Here is an 11,237-nt window from a genome sequence, read left to right as displayed (position 1 = left end):
CATTAACTGTCGTAGAGAAAAGGTCGGTGACAACTCCGTTTTTATTGCAGTGGCGTCCTCATCTTCATCTTCCTTAATGCCGAAGATAACTAAATTTGAGCGCCTACTGTGATTCGCCATTTCTGTAACCTTTGATTGAAAAAAGGTGACTTTCTTTGGTACTGTAAGGCCCGCATTAAGCTATACCAAGAGTGACATTCAGTCTTTATAATTCACAAATGTGGGCTCAGCAGTTTATAGAACGTCACACAGGCGGCAGATTTTTGAGGCCAGAAGTATGTCATTTTTCTGGAGGCATTACTTAGCATGCAATACCTCAAAACGTGGGTGTCAGAAGAAAGTGGATACTTGGTGAAAGTGGAATTTCGGAAACCCGTGCAAGCGTATCATATCCCAATAATCTTAAGTGCATTGATGTATAAATGGTGAAGGGAAAAGGATTGCAATGAGATCTTTATACAAATGATTTTTCGACATTGATAAAATAAAGCTTGTTGGAAATCGGGCCGCAGGAAAACGTACTGCAAAGTACAGCTAGGCGTTAACCCCACTGACAAGAACGGTCACGAAATCTAGAGGACACAGTCAGTGTGGACAGATCATTGAAATATATTCCTGCAAGAACGTATTAAGTTCAGTGTTGAATGCGCCTAGGAAAAACCACATAGTTGCAAACAATGTGCCGCACGTAAACATGGAATGGATAATTGTCATCAGCACTCACAGATCGGAAAACAAAATCATATCTTACAATATCAAAGGAAGAACTCGACAAAGAAGTCGCAAATACTTTATGAAAGCGGTGAATATAGAGCCTATAGCGTAGAGAACAATGGACAAAAAAAATGTTTATTCTGAGAAATATGTTTCAGGTGGCAGCTTTGCGAAGATATTGGCAGTTAATATAATGCAAAAACTCGAACATAACGCTGTACAATAGATATGCTATCTTTCCAACCGTTTTTACAGAATCAGCACGGGATGACGGCGCACCAAGGTACCTGGGAGGCATACACGTTCCTTCATACTGCCAACTTCTGCTCGTGCAGAATACTACAACCTAGCTCATAATCTTCAGCTATTTGAACAGTTTATCTTACCACCTGAAACTACTCAGTCGATGGGACAATTTCAGCCAAGGTAGACTTTTCTGCACCAAAAGGCGGTGAACGGTCTGCAGAGGCCAGTACATTTTGTTCAAGATACATGACACGGACACCAAAAACCGACAGTACTCTGCAGAAGGCTCATACATGGGCCGTAAACTAAGTGTAAACAAACGAACGATAACAGATACTATTGTTTGAAATGAAAGATGGGCGCATGTTAACTAAGAATGAAGCGGGGCAGAGCAGTTATTGCAGCAAAAAGTTATAGGAGTAGATTGTGAGGGACGCAATCGATTACCTTCTGAAGGACAATTTCAAGCATTTTGATTTGTTCCTGCGAGTAATTGCAGTAACTGCAAGACTTTTCGGGCAGTATGTAGGTCAATTTGGATTGCACGTACCGTCAAGCCTTAAGTCTGGCGATTTGCAATCGTAGTGTACGTTGAAAACACTGAGTAATAAGCTTACAGTCGGCAAGATATTGAGAAATCGCTCAATACCCTTCTACATGCTGCAAGTTTTTTCACTAGTGCAGTTTAGCATTGGTTGCAATTCGAGTTTTATTCAACGACTGCCAGATAACTCCGATATCCAGACTTTTTTGAAAACCCTAGATATAAGTGAGCTAAATTTGGAGATAATGGCCTTGTAGAGTTCTCGGGAAAAGCGCCTGGCGAACTCGTCTTCGGCAACTGATCAATGTTCAAGCTGCCAGAGGACATAGAGCTGTCGCAATCAAGGCTCGTGTAATGCAGGAGAATTGCAGAGCTGGCCGAAATGAAGAAAGTGTCGCATCCTCATCTGCGCTGTGCAGGTCTTGATTTTCGCGGCAGCCACTGCGTTTTGATATGACGGGATCTTACGGGACAATGGTAGACACATTCATTACAATGTGTGCCTCAGGTTAAGTAACTGCTGAGAGAGAACAGCAAAGATAATTCAATCGGTACATAAACACCGCGAAACCACAACCACTGCCATCCAAATCCTTCAATTTGGGCGCCCTCCACGGCCTCGTAAGCTTTCCGAGTCGATTTCTGTCATCCTGGCGTGTGACAAGCCTCCGCAAGCGGAAATTCATTCTCAGCCGCTTTTAGGCACCGACGGGAAGGTCGAAAGGTGTGTCGTGTATTTCTGTGTTTCTTCCGGAAAGAATAGAGAAGAGGGGCATAGGTTTGTTTGAAATTTCTCAACGTTATTCAAGGAGGTACCGTTCGGCGAAAGCTCGTCGGAAAATGACCAGAAACAGCGCAGGCTGGCCTTCCAAGATCTGCTTCACCCGAGCGAAACATCTCTCGCAATGCTCTGCAGCAAGATTGTAACAGACGTGCGCTTCGCAAAGTTCTAAAAACATTAGATACGAGGGATGTGGCCCCTGCGGGCCAACGGCTCCCTAGGCAGTTTACCGCGACGTCTCCGGCTTCCATCCATTGAGCGCCATGCAGTCCTCCTTTCGCACGAGTCACCTGGCTACAGTTGAGAGCTCAGGTAATTCCGGACTCTCTCCTGTCTTTATTCTGTCTCATGGATTATTTTCCCTTTTTTTGCTTGTCCGAAGTAGTTGGATTTCTTGCCATTGGCAGCAGTACAATATACAACCATGCATCATGCAGAGTAAATACATGTTTTGCGGCAATTCTAGCCACTTCAAGCAATTGTGGCAATATGGATGTTTCGAACATGTTACTTTTGTTGTAAACCATCCAGAAGTTACTTGTTATGCAGTAGACAGAAGATCCTAACGGCATGATATAATGGCGTGCACAACACGTTTTTCGATTTCTAAATTGAAACTGATGATCCTCTGTCAGTAATATGTGGAGGTCAGCTTAGACTTTTTAAGCATTTGCTCTTCTTTGAGACACCCAAAAACATGTTTTTTTTTTGTCGTTAACAAACTAAAAGCTGTTGCTCAAAGCCCGAAAAAAGGATGAAAGAGCACGGTCAAGTGCCGTGCACCACAGTATCCCGCCATTTAAACCGAAATTGAAGCTCATCTTTTAGCGCCGCCTAGCGGCCAGTCTGCGCAAAGTCGAAGCGATCTCGGGGCTTATTGAAATCGAAGAGATGCTTCAGGCATGTTCTTTAGGAGGCATTGGTTTTGGCTAGCCGATCTCTACGTGGACGATTACGTTTTCGCATCATACACGGCTCAACTAAGTACCGTTGTCAAACTTGCTACGGTACAAAAGTTACCATAATACGCAAGCTCTGTGAGCAGTTTCATCGCAAATGAGCCAGCGGTGGAGGCGGGGAAACTTTTGAAAGTCTTCACTATAAAAACGCACAATACTGTACATATATGACCATCACGGCCTCGTCTGAAATGTTAAGAATTACTGTGTGAGTATATAGCTATAGTTGCTCATTTGTTCTGCCTGCGCCGCTCGCGCCTCTAATTCCTAAACCCAATCACATGGTTGAAAGCATCCATGCGTTGTGGAGAAGCTAACTCATTTGTTTGCATCGTGTAACAGTATACCGTCGCTGATGTTTCATTCGTACGCCTGCTGTTCTCGTGCATTGCGGCATGTTTTTGTTCCAGTGCACATGTTCACTAAGACGATGTTTTTTCATCAATAAAAGGCAATTTTATCCCGAGTGTTCGAAAGTTGTTACAAAGAAAATGTTTTTGATTTGCGGATTTTACAACAGATGGCGCCACCCACTCACCACATTGCGAGTATTTTGTTCCTAACTCACGTAGATAGGCCTTGATGCAGCCGACGCATTAGTAGTAAGCTATGTCATTAAATGCAACAGTAATATGCATAGAATAAAACAAGTTCGCCAGCCAGTATCAAGCGGATATAGCCCACACTTAGCTCGAACTACTGCACCAAGCCCGCCTCCTGCATGCAGACTTGTGGCTTTCCTTCATAATTTGGATGCTTAGAGAAATATGGCGTACTCTGGTTCTATGCAGTAACTCTAGAAACGTTTAGAGCTCTGTGCCTAGTGGCAGGAGGTAAGGGGCTTTCAGAATTAAGAATATTACCAGGACGAAGTGCAACGCGTGGGACGCAGACATTTCTGTCGGCAGAGTGTCAGACACTGCATGTAGCACCTGTCCATCGGGACACTTGACATTATACCCATGCTTTCTTTCTTAACCCTTCCCACATTCTTCCAGCTCATCTTCCACGCTGTCTTCAACCGTAGTGGTGCGTTGAGTGCACTTTCCGCACGTGTTATCTTGTTTAGTGCTCCAGCTGTAAAAGACTGTACCCTGGCAGGAAAGAATAAGAGTGCGAATAAAATGCTATTCGTTGAGATGTCCTACCTGCTAGCCAAGGTTTGTATAGAGCAATAGCACGAATATTGGGCATTCCCCACATTTTGCCGCTGCGTGTTGTCTGCCTGTTAATTTGTCTTAAGCCTTTTTGTGGCAGGCTTCCCACCAGCCCAACGGGTTGTGGGTAACCTGCCAGGTATGTGCATATATATTGCCGCGAATCTGTGTGCTGTTTCTTTGTTCATTCTTCAAAGCTGCCAGCGCGCGACTTGATTCTCTTCGTTTCCAAGACGCGTCCAGATTTACCTAGATTGATCGCATCCAGGCGGAACTGATTCTACGTTGTTCCAGAATGCTGTGGTAACTTTGCACGCCGTATCTGGGAAGTTCGCTATCAGTTTTAAACTGAGCACTGCCGAAAGTGGCAGGCATTATGTTCGATGACCGCCGAGCACGCTTGTTGCTTTCGCCGCTGCCGAGTCATTCAGTCTATTCTGGGCGCAGGTCAGCTCAATAAAGTTTTCTCTTACTACTTCTTTTGGTCGTCTTCCTCACTGCCTCGACTGCCGTCACCATTACTACGTGACAATGCATACACTGCCCACCGTCATGGGTGGCAGTTCAATGAATGATGGGTTGTGAGAGGTTGCTCGAAAGAAGCAACCTCCTCCCCCCGGTGGCAGCACATGCCATCGCAGGGCCGCGGCGCATCGATTAATCACTGCGTCACTGCGCCATGACCTGGATGAGGCCTCCCAAGGATCTATGAATGTAGAGAATTACCAATTCCGTACTTATGGACATTCGCTCATTATCGCTATTTGAACCACTTTCATCCGGGAACAATGCATCCGAACATCTGAACCGATGTGCGAGCGCACCTGATTTGCAGTTGAGCGAATTACGCAATTCGCCCATCAGTTTGTTTTGTCTTGTATCCCACGATCCGTCCAAGTTATTGCAGTGTGTTGTTCTTGCGAAGAGCGCACATTTGTCCCGACTGATTTCAACCAAGTACGTGGCGCAAGCTAAACAGCATTATTTTTGGCTGACGGCTTTCCAAGCTCCGTTATCGTGGGGATGCATACAAATTTGAGTAAAGCGCGTTTAACAACATTGAATATGTCCTTGTTCTTAAGCACGCTGCGAAAAAACGTTAAATCATTATCACTAAGTTTTTTGCAGCCACCAGGTTGCCCCAACTTAAACCAGAAGGCACCCGCACGCAAGCTAGGCCGATATGTATGTGTTCGCGGTCGGACTGACCCGCTGGTCTCTTGAAAAAAATTTAACTTGTCACATGGAACTTATTAAGCCAGTTGGCCCATTTGAATGGGTCATCGGGGTATGCTACGACGTGACATTTCTTGTGGCGATGAACCTGAGATATCTGGCGGCTAAGAAATGACGGTGCAAAAAAAACGATTAAACTAGACTACTCTTGACTCAAAACATTCGGGGAGAGCCGTCATTGTTTCTAATAAAGAACAATGCAAAATTCCATAAATCAGCACAACTGAAGGCATTTTTCCAACAAAAAAAGTGGTAGAGAGAGCGATAAGATTAATTATAGTCTCACGGACTAGAATACGATAAAGCGGGCAGTGTCGCGGCACGGAGCGCTCATGCTAGGCCCGCCGCCATTGAATCATGCTTTAACCGTCTGCCATCTCGTCTCATTCATCGGCTTGCCGTCATGGAACGTTTGGTGGAGGTGCGGGGTATTTATCGGCATCCTGGTCTTGCGCATGCCGTGGCCATCGGTAGTGTATCCCTGTCCGCACCTCCTGGCCGTGCCCCAGCCCGCCAGACCAGAACCGACCTCACTGTTCACCCCAGCCCCGTATCCCGCCCCGACGAGACGACACGAAAACGTGACGAAATCGCCGCAACTAGAGCCTATGACCCCATCGACCTGAGGAGCCGCCAGCATGTTCGAACACAGCACTTGTCCATGCCGTTCGGTGTGCTCATGGGCCTCGACCATCGGCTCAAAGTGACCTATGGTCAGGAATCTTCTTGGACCAGCGTTCATTCGATCATCAGTCTGCTCATCTCTCACCGTGAGGGCAAGCGCTGTATCTCCTTGTCTTCTGTGTTCATCCCTCCTGTCACGCCCGTCGTCAGGTCCTGCGTTTCATCGTCCCTGCCATTCTTCTAGTTCGTACGATCCGGAAGATTGATCAGTGGCCCCGAGTAGTGCCACAGACTAGAAGACGACAAATTGGACAGCGGCGCGGCACGGAGCGCTCGTGCTAGGCCCGCTGCCATTAAATCATGTGACCAAGGCAACAAGAACAACAACAATCATGCTGCCTCGGCTCTTACATAATCTCCCGAATATCAGCATCTTCTGCATCCTTGGAGTAGCAAAGACTGGCGCTCGTGCAGACTTATGTTCTCTTTCACACGTTTCCGTTGCCGGGTTCCCCTTCTAAATTTCTACCTTCACAGATCTGGCCTGGCGGCTTCCCCATTGTGCCCTTTTTGTGCCGAACCTGAGACAACAGATCACTTCCTGTTGTTCTGCCGCCGCTTCTCTCATTTGAGGAAGCGTCTTTTGCAAATTCAATTTCATCAACTGGGCTTGCCTGTGTCCTCCGCGGTTGTTCTTTCTATTGGCGCTTCTTTGCTTGGACGAAGCGACAGGAGTGTGCGCTCTGCCGTGCAAAATTTTCTTCAAGAAACGCAGCGACTCCCATTCTGATTTTTTTCCCGCTCTCAGCCAGTACGACTTTGCATCATTACAGGCATTGTATACTATTATGCACATTAAGCCATTGTCCTGTCCTCGATCTTCAAGTTAACAGGACCGTAGCTGTCCTTCCGTCCTCCAATCTATCAGACTACATGCTATTGCCACTCCTTTTCCCGTAAAAACTTTCCTGCATCCAGCAATTAACCGCCTGTGTCTTGGCCACTCCCACGTAGTGGGCATGTGCCAGCAACGTCTGAGGCCTTCCTTCCTTCCTTCCTTCCTTCCTTCCTTCCTTCCTTCCTTCCTTCCTTCCTTCCTTCCTTCCTTCCTTCCTTCCTTCCTTCCTTCCTTCCTTCCTTCCTTCCTTCCTTCCTTCCTTCCTTCCTTCCTTCCTTCCTTCCTTCCTTCCTTCCTTCCTTCCTTCCTTCCTTCCTTCCTTCCTTCTTTCCTTCCTTCCTTCATGCTGTAACCATCTGTCATCTCGTCTCATTCATCGGCTTGCCGTCACTGAAGAATAGGAAGGACAAAGAAATCGGCCGGAAAAATGGACAGCTGGCCTGCTACTCTGCACTGGTGAAAGGGAAGAGAAGAAAGAGGGTCGTTATGGGTGACGATGTGGTGAGAAGAGATCGAGATATGCGAATATGTGCACGCACGTTTGTTGGCATCACAACCGCGAGTCAAGGTTCCCGTCGCTCAAAAAACGGGAAAACGCTGGGTTGCCAGGACTGCTTTCCAAGTCTGCGGCCAAGTGTCTAGCGGTTCGTCTACGGAAAGTAGCCTGCTGTCCAAACGCTTCAAAAAAGCGGCGAACCTCAGTCTTTCGAGCGCATATAGAGTACACACCTACAATAATTAAACCGAGTAGGCGCCCGAAAGCATGGGTTCTTCTCTTCTTTCTGGCATCTGCGTGTACACGCAACCGCGTTTCTCACTGCTCATCCGTTGTCCAAGCGGTGGCAGCTGGCGCGATGTCCTCCTCCCATTGGCTACAGCTGGCGCGGCGTTCCTCCGAGCTTACCCGAGTTACTCCTAACACACAAGAAAACATTCACGCTCAGGGTCGATATGTCTGGAGTAGTGCTTTCTCACTAAACAAATCGTTCTATCACTCAGATCTGCACTCCCTGTTCGGCACACAAATGAGGTTACAGTGAGAAGAGGTGCGTCATTCCCTTCCACTGAATAGATCTTGTCATTTAAAATATTATGAGGAGTTTAATTTCGTGAAATAATTTTAACGACGAAAAAATAAAAAATTGGTTTTCAGGAGAGGAAATGACGCAGTCTCGCATATCTCGGCGGACACGGGAACCGCCCCTCAAGGGAAGAGATAAGGAGGGAGTGAAAGAAGAAAGGAAGAAAGAGGTGCCGTAGTGGAGGGCTCTGGAATAATTTCGAACACCTGGGGATCTTCAACGTGAACGGACACCTACCACATGGTGTGGGCCTGCCAGCAGAACCCATCCCTACCCCCTATCCCAAACCCCACCCGAGAGGACTGGGAGGCGACCCTGTCCGGCTGCTGCACCCTCCAGGCCCAAAGGGCCTTAACGCAGCGTGCCCGGGCTGCGGCAACCGCCAATGGGGTGCCTGACTAGGCATCCCCACCTAGTGGTTGTAAGGGCGTGACCCTTCAGGTCACGGACCCCAACACCTCTCTCTATAATTAATAAATGTTTTACCACCACCACCACCACGCCATGGACCGGGCTCCCTCACTGTGCTTTGCTTTAGCAGACACGACCGGCGCCCCTGGGCGCTCGCTGTCAACCTGGGCTGCATCCACGCAATGTCCGACCGGAAGCGATACTCGCGTATGCTGCCTACCAGAGTCCGGCAGCGAGGCCCAGAACACTCGGCCAGGAAACTGGGTACCTATCATGGGATTAGTAACGCGTTTTATATATGCCCCAAAAATTGAACGTAATGCGGGTCACCGTGGCATTGGTTAGGGTAGGCTGAGGAAGCCCACGTAACGTAACTCACCACACCAACGCTGATTGGTGGAAACAGCCACGGATTGCTGAGGAACGCAGTGATGCTTTCAAACAGATTTAATGCACCTTCGTCCATTTCGTGGTATGTAGACTGTTTCTTTTTCACTTAAAAATAAACGAATTCTTCTAAAGGTTAGTGGCCTCCGAAAATAACATTTTAGATATCGTTCTGCAGCCTGGAGGAACATACACTTTGAAAGGCGAATTTGCGTCGCAGCTAAAAGCACACGTGTGACTGCTTCTCCAGTAAATCGTTGCGTGCGGCTGAAGCGGAATCATCGAAACTATTGAAATCAGAGCACGCGCTGTGCGGACGAAAGCAGTTTTTGTGGGGAATCTTTGTATGTGTACCGTGTCAATACCCAGACTGCCACGAAATAGTACCGCAGCACCGATGTTTTTATTAGATTTGTATTCTTGTTCTGCGCAGCAACTTTCTCTACCTTTCCATCGTTCTGAGGTGCAAAGTGCACGTTATTGGCTCTATATCATTACCTCCAGTATTGCAGGTGCTGGTACCGTACCGGCGTATGTAGACTTGCTAAACAACCGCACACGATTGGTTTGTTCCATACGCCGCGCGACATTCCAGCAAACATATTTGGCGCTTTGACGGAGCCCATATTTGCGTCTAAAATTAGTTCATTTTGTGGCAGGTGGTCCAATGTGGAGAGCTTCAATGTCTCCTGAAAAAAAGGCAATAACTGACAGCGTGACTACCACTGGGAAGCAAGTATGCTTCAATGTGGCAAGGTGCAGGCTCCATGGTTATCAATGTAACATTTCATTTTATACATCTGCCTTTTCGCGTCCTACAGCTAGAGGAGCCCTGGGGAAGTAGTAGCGCTATACGAGGCCTGGTAAAATGGTTTATAGTGCGCGTCAGCTGCGGAACACTGTTGTTTACCACGCTGAGCGAAACGATTATAGGGGGCTGCATTAAAACCGAATATTATGCACGCATCACGGCTTTCCGACGCTTCTGTCGAAATCCTGCATGAAAAACAAAAAGGCACGCCGGCTAGAACAGGGAGGAAACTTGACGTCTTCTGGATAAGTCAGGTCGCGCTTAAAGTTCACCCGCAATAGTTCTACAATACAGCTCATCTCCAGTGCCATGCGGGTCATCTTTCTCGCAGTAGATGACCGATCCCCCATGGTGTGTTCGGACATGCCGAAGCACCCGACAACAATATCTTCGGCGGCAATGCGGCTAGACGGTGACGAATTTGGCGCCATTCGCGGAAGCCTTCCAGTGCCCTGTACCCGCTCCAAGATGAAAACAGAGACAAAGTGGTCGTTCTTGGACTGGCCTTCCCGTTTCCCTCGAAGCGTCCGTATAAATACCCGACAATACTGGACAAAAGCATTTTAAGAGCGTTAGGTCTTACTCCTCACGTTTAGAGATTCCGTGGGGTCTGCTACAACCCTTGATCAAAGCGTCACCTGTGACAGCAACTACTCATCACGTTTCCAGATTTCATGAGGTCTCCTACCACCCCGAGATCAAAGTGCCACCTCTGGCTGCAACTAGAAAACAGCGCATGTCGCACTGAGACTTGTAGCGCCATCTACAATAGCATTATAGAAACAACCACCTGCCTCGTGCCAATGATGATGCCATGGTCCAATATAGTGGATAGGGGTGGAACTATGTTAGTATGACGTACTTCAAGGGACGAAATGGCGGCATAGTTTCGGTTTTTTAATTCCAAGATGGCGGTCATTAAAATTGGCTGCGCCCTCTCATCCCTTTCTCCTCCCTTCACCAAAAAAAAATCACAAAATGGGTTTAAAGAGAAGTTTATTAGCCGAAAAACAAACCAGGGACGTTCGTTCCTTAAAAGAACAAATAAAATGCAATCATGCGACTTTCGTCGCCTGGTAAAAACTATGAAAGCACAGCGCGTGGGACTCCGCTAGAGTCACTAGTGTTCAAATGTCTGCACGAAGTGCGGGGAAAGCACGCACGCTACACACACGCGCTCCGCGCACAATCACATCACTAGTACTGCAGCAGCCGCATGTACACACTTCCACTGTTGACCCTGATGAAGGGGGTGATCCACCTGCGTGGAAATGCCTCGTGATCCACCTGCGTAGACACTCCTCTTATTCTAGGGAGTCAACGTCGACGCAGGCATGCTCAAACAGGAGCGTCCGCGTGGGCTGAAGTAGGGGGAACATTGCACGCT

This window comes from Amblyomma americanum, chromosome 5 (assembly GCF_052857255.1).
Source record: "Amblyomma americanum isolate KBUSLIRL-KWMA chromosome 5, ASM5285725v1, whole genome shotgun sequence".
Classification (NCBI taxonomy): domain Eukaryota; kingdom Metazoa; phylum Arthropoda; class Arachnida; order Ixodida; family Ixodidae; genus Amblyomma; species Amblyomma americanum.
Note: the sequence above shows the minus strand (reverse complement) of the source record.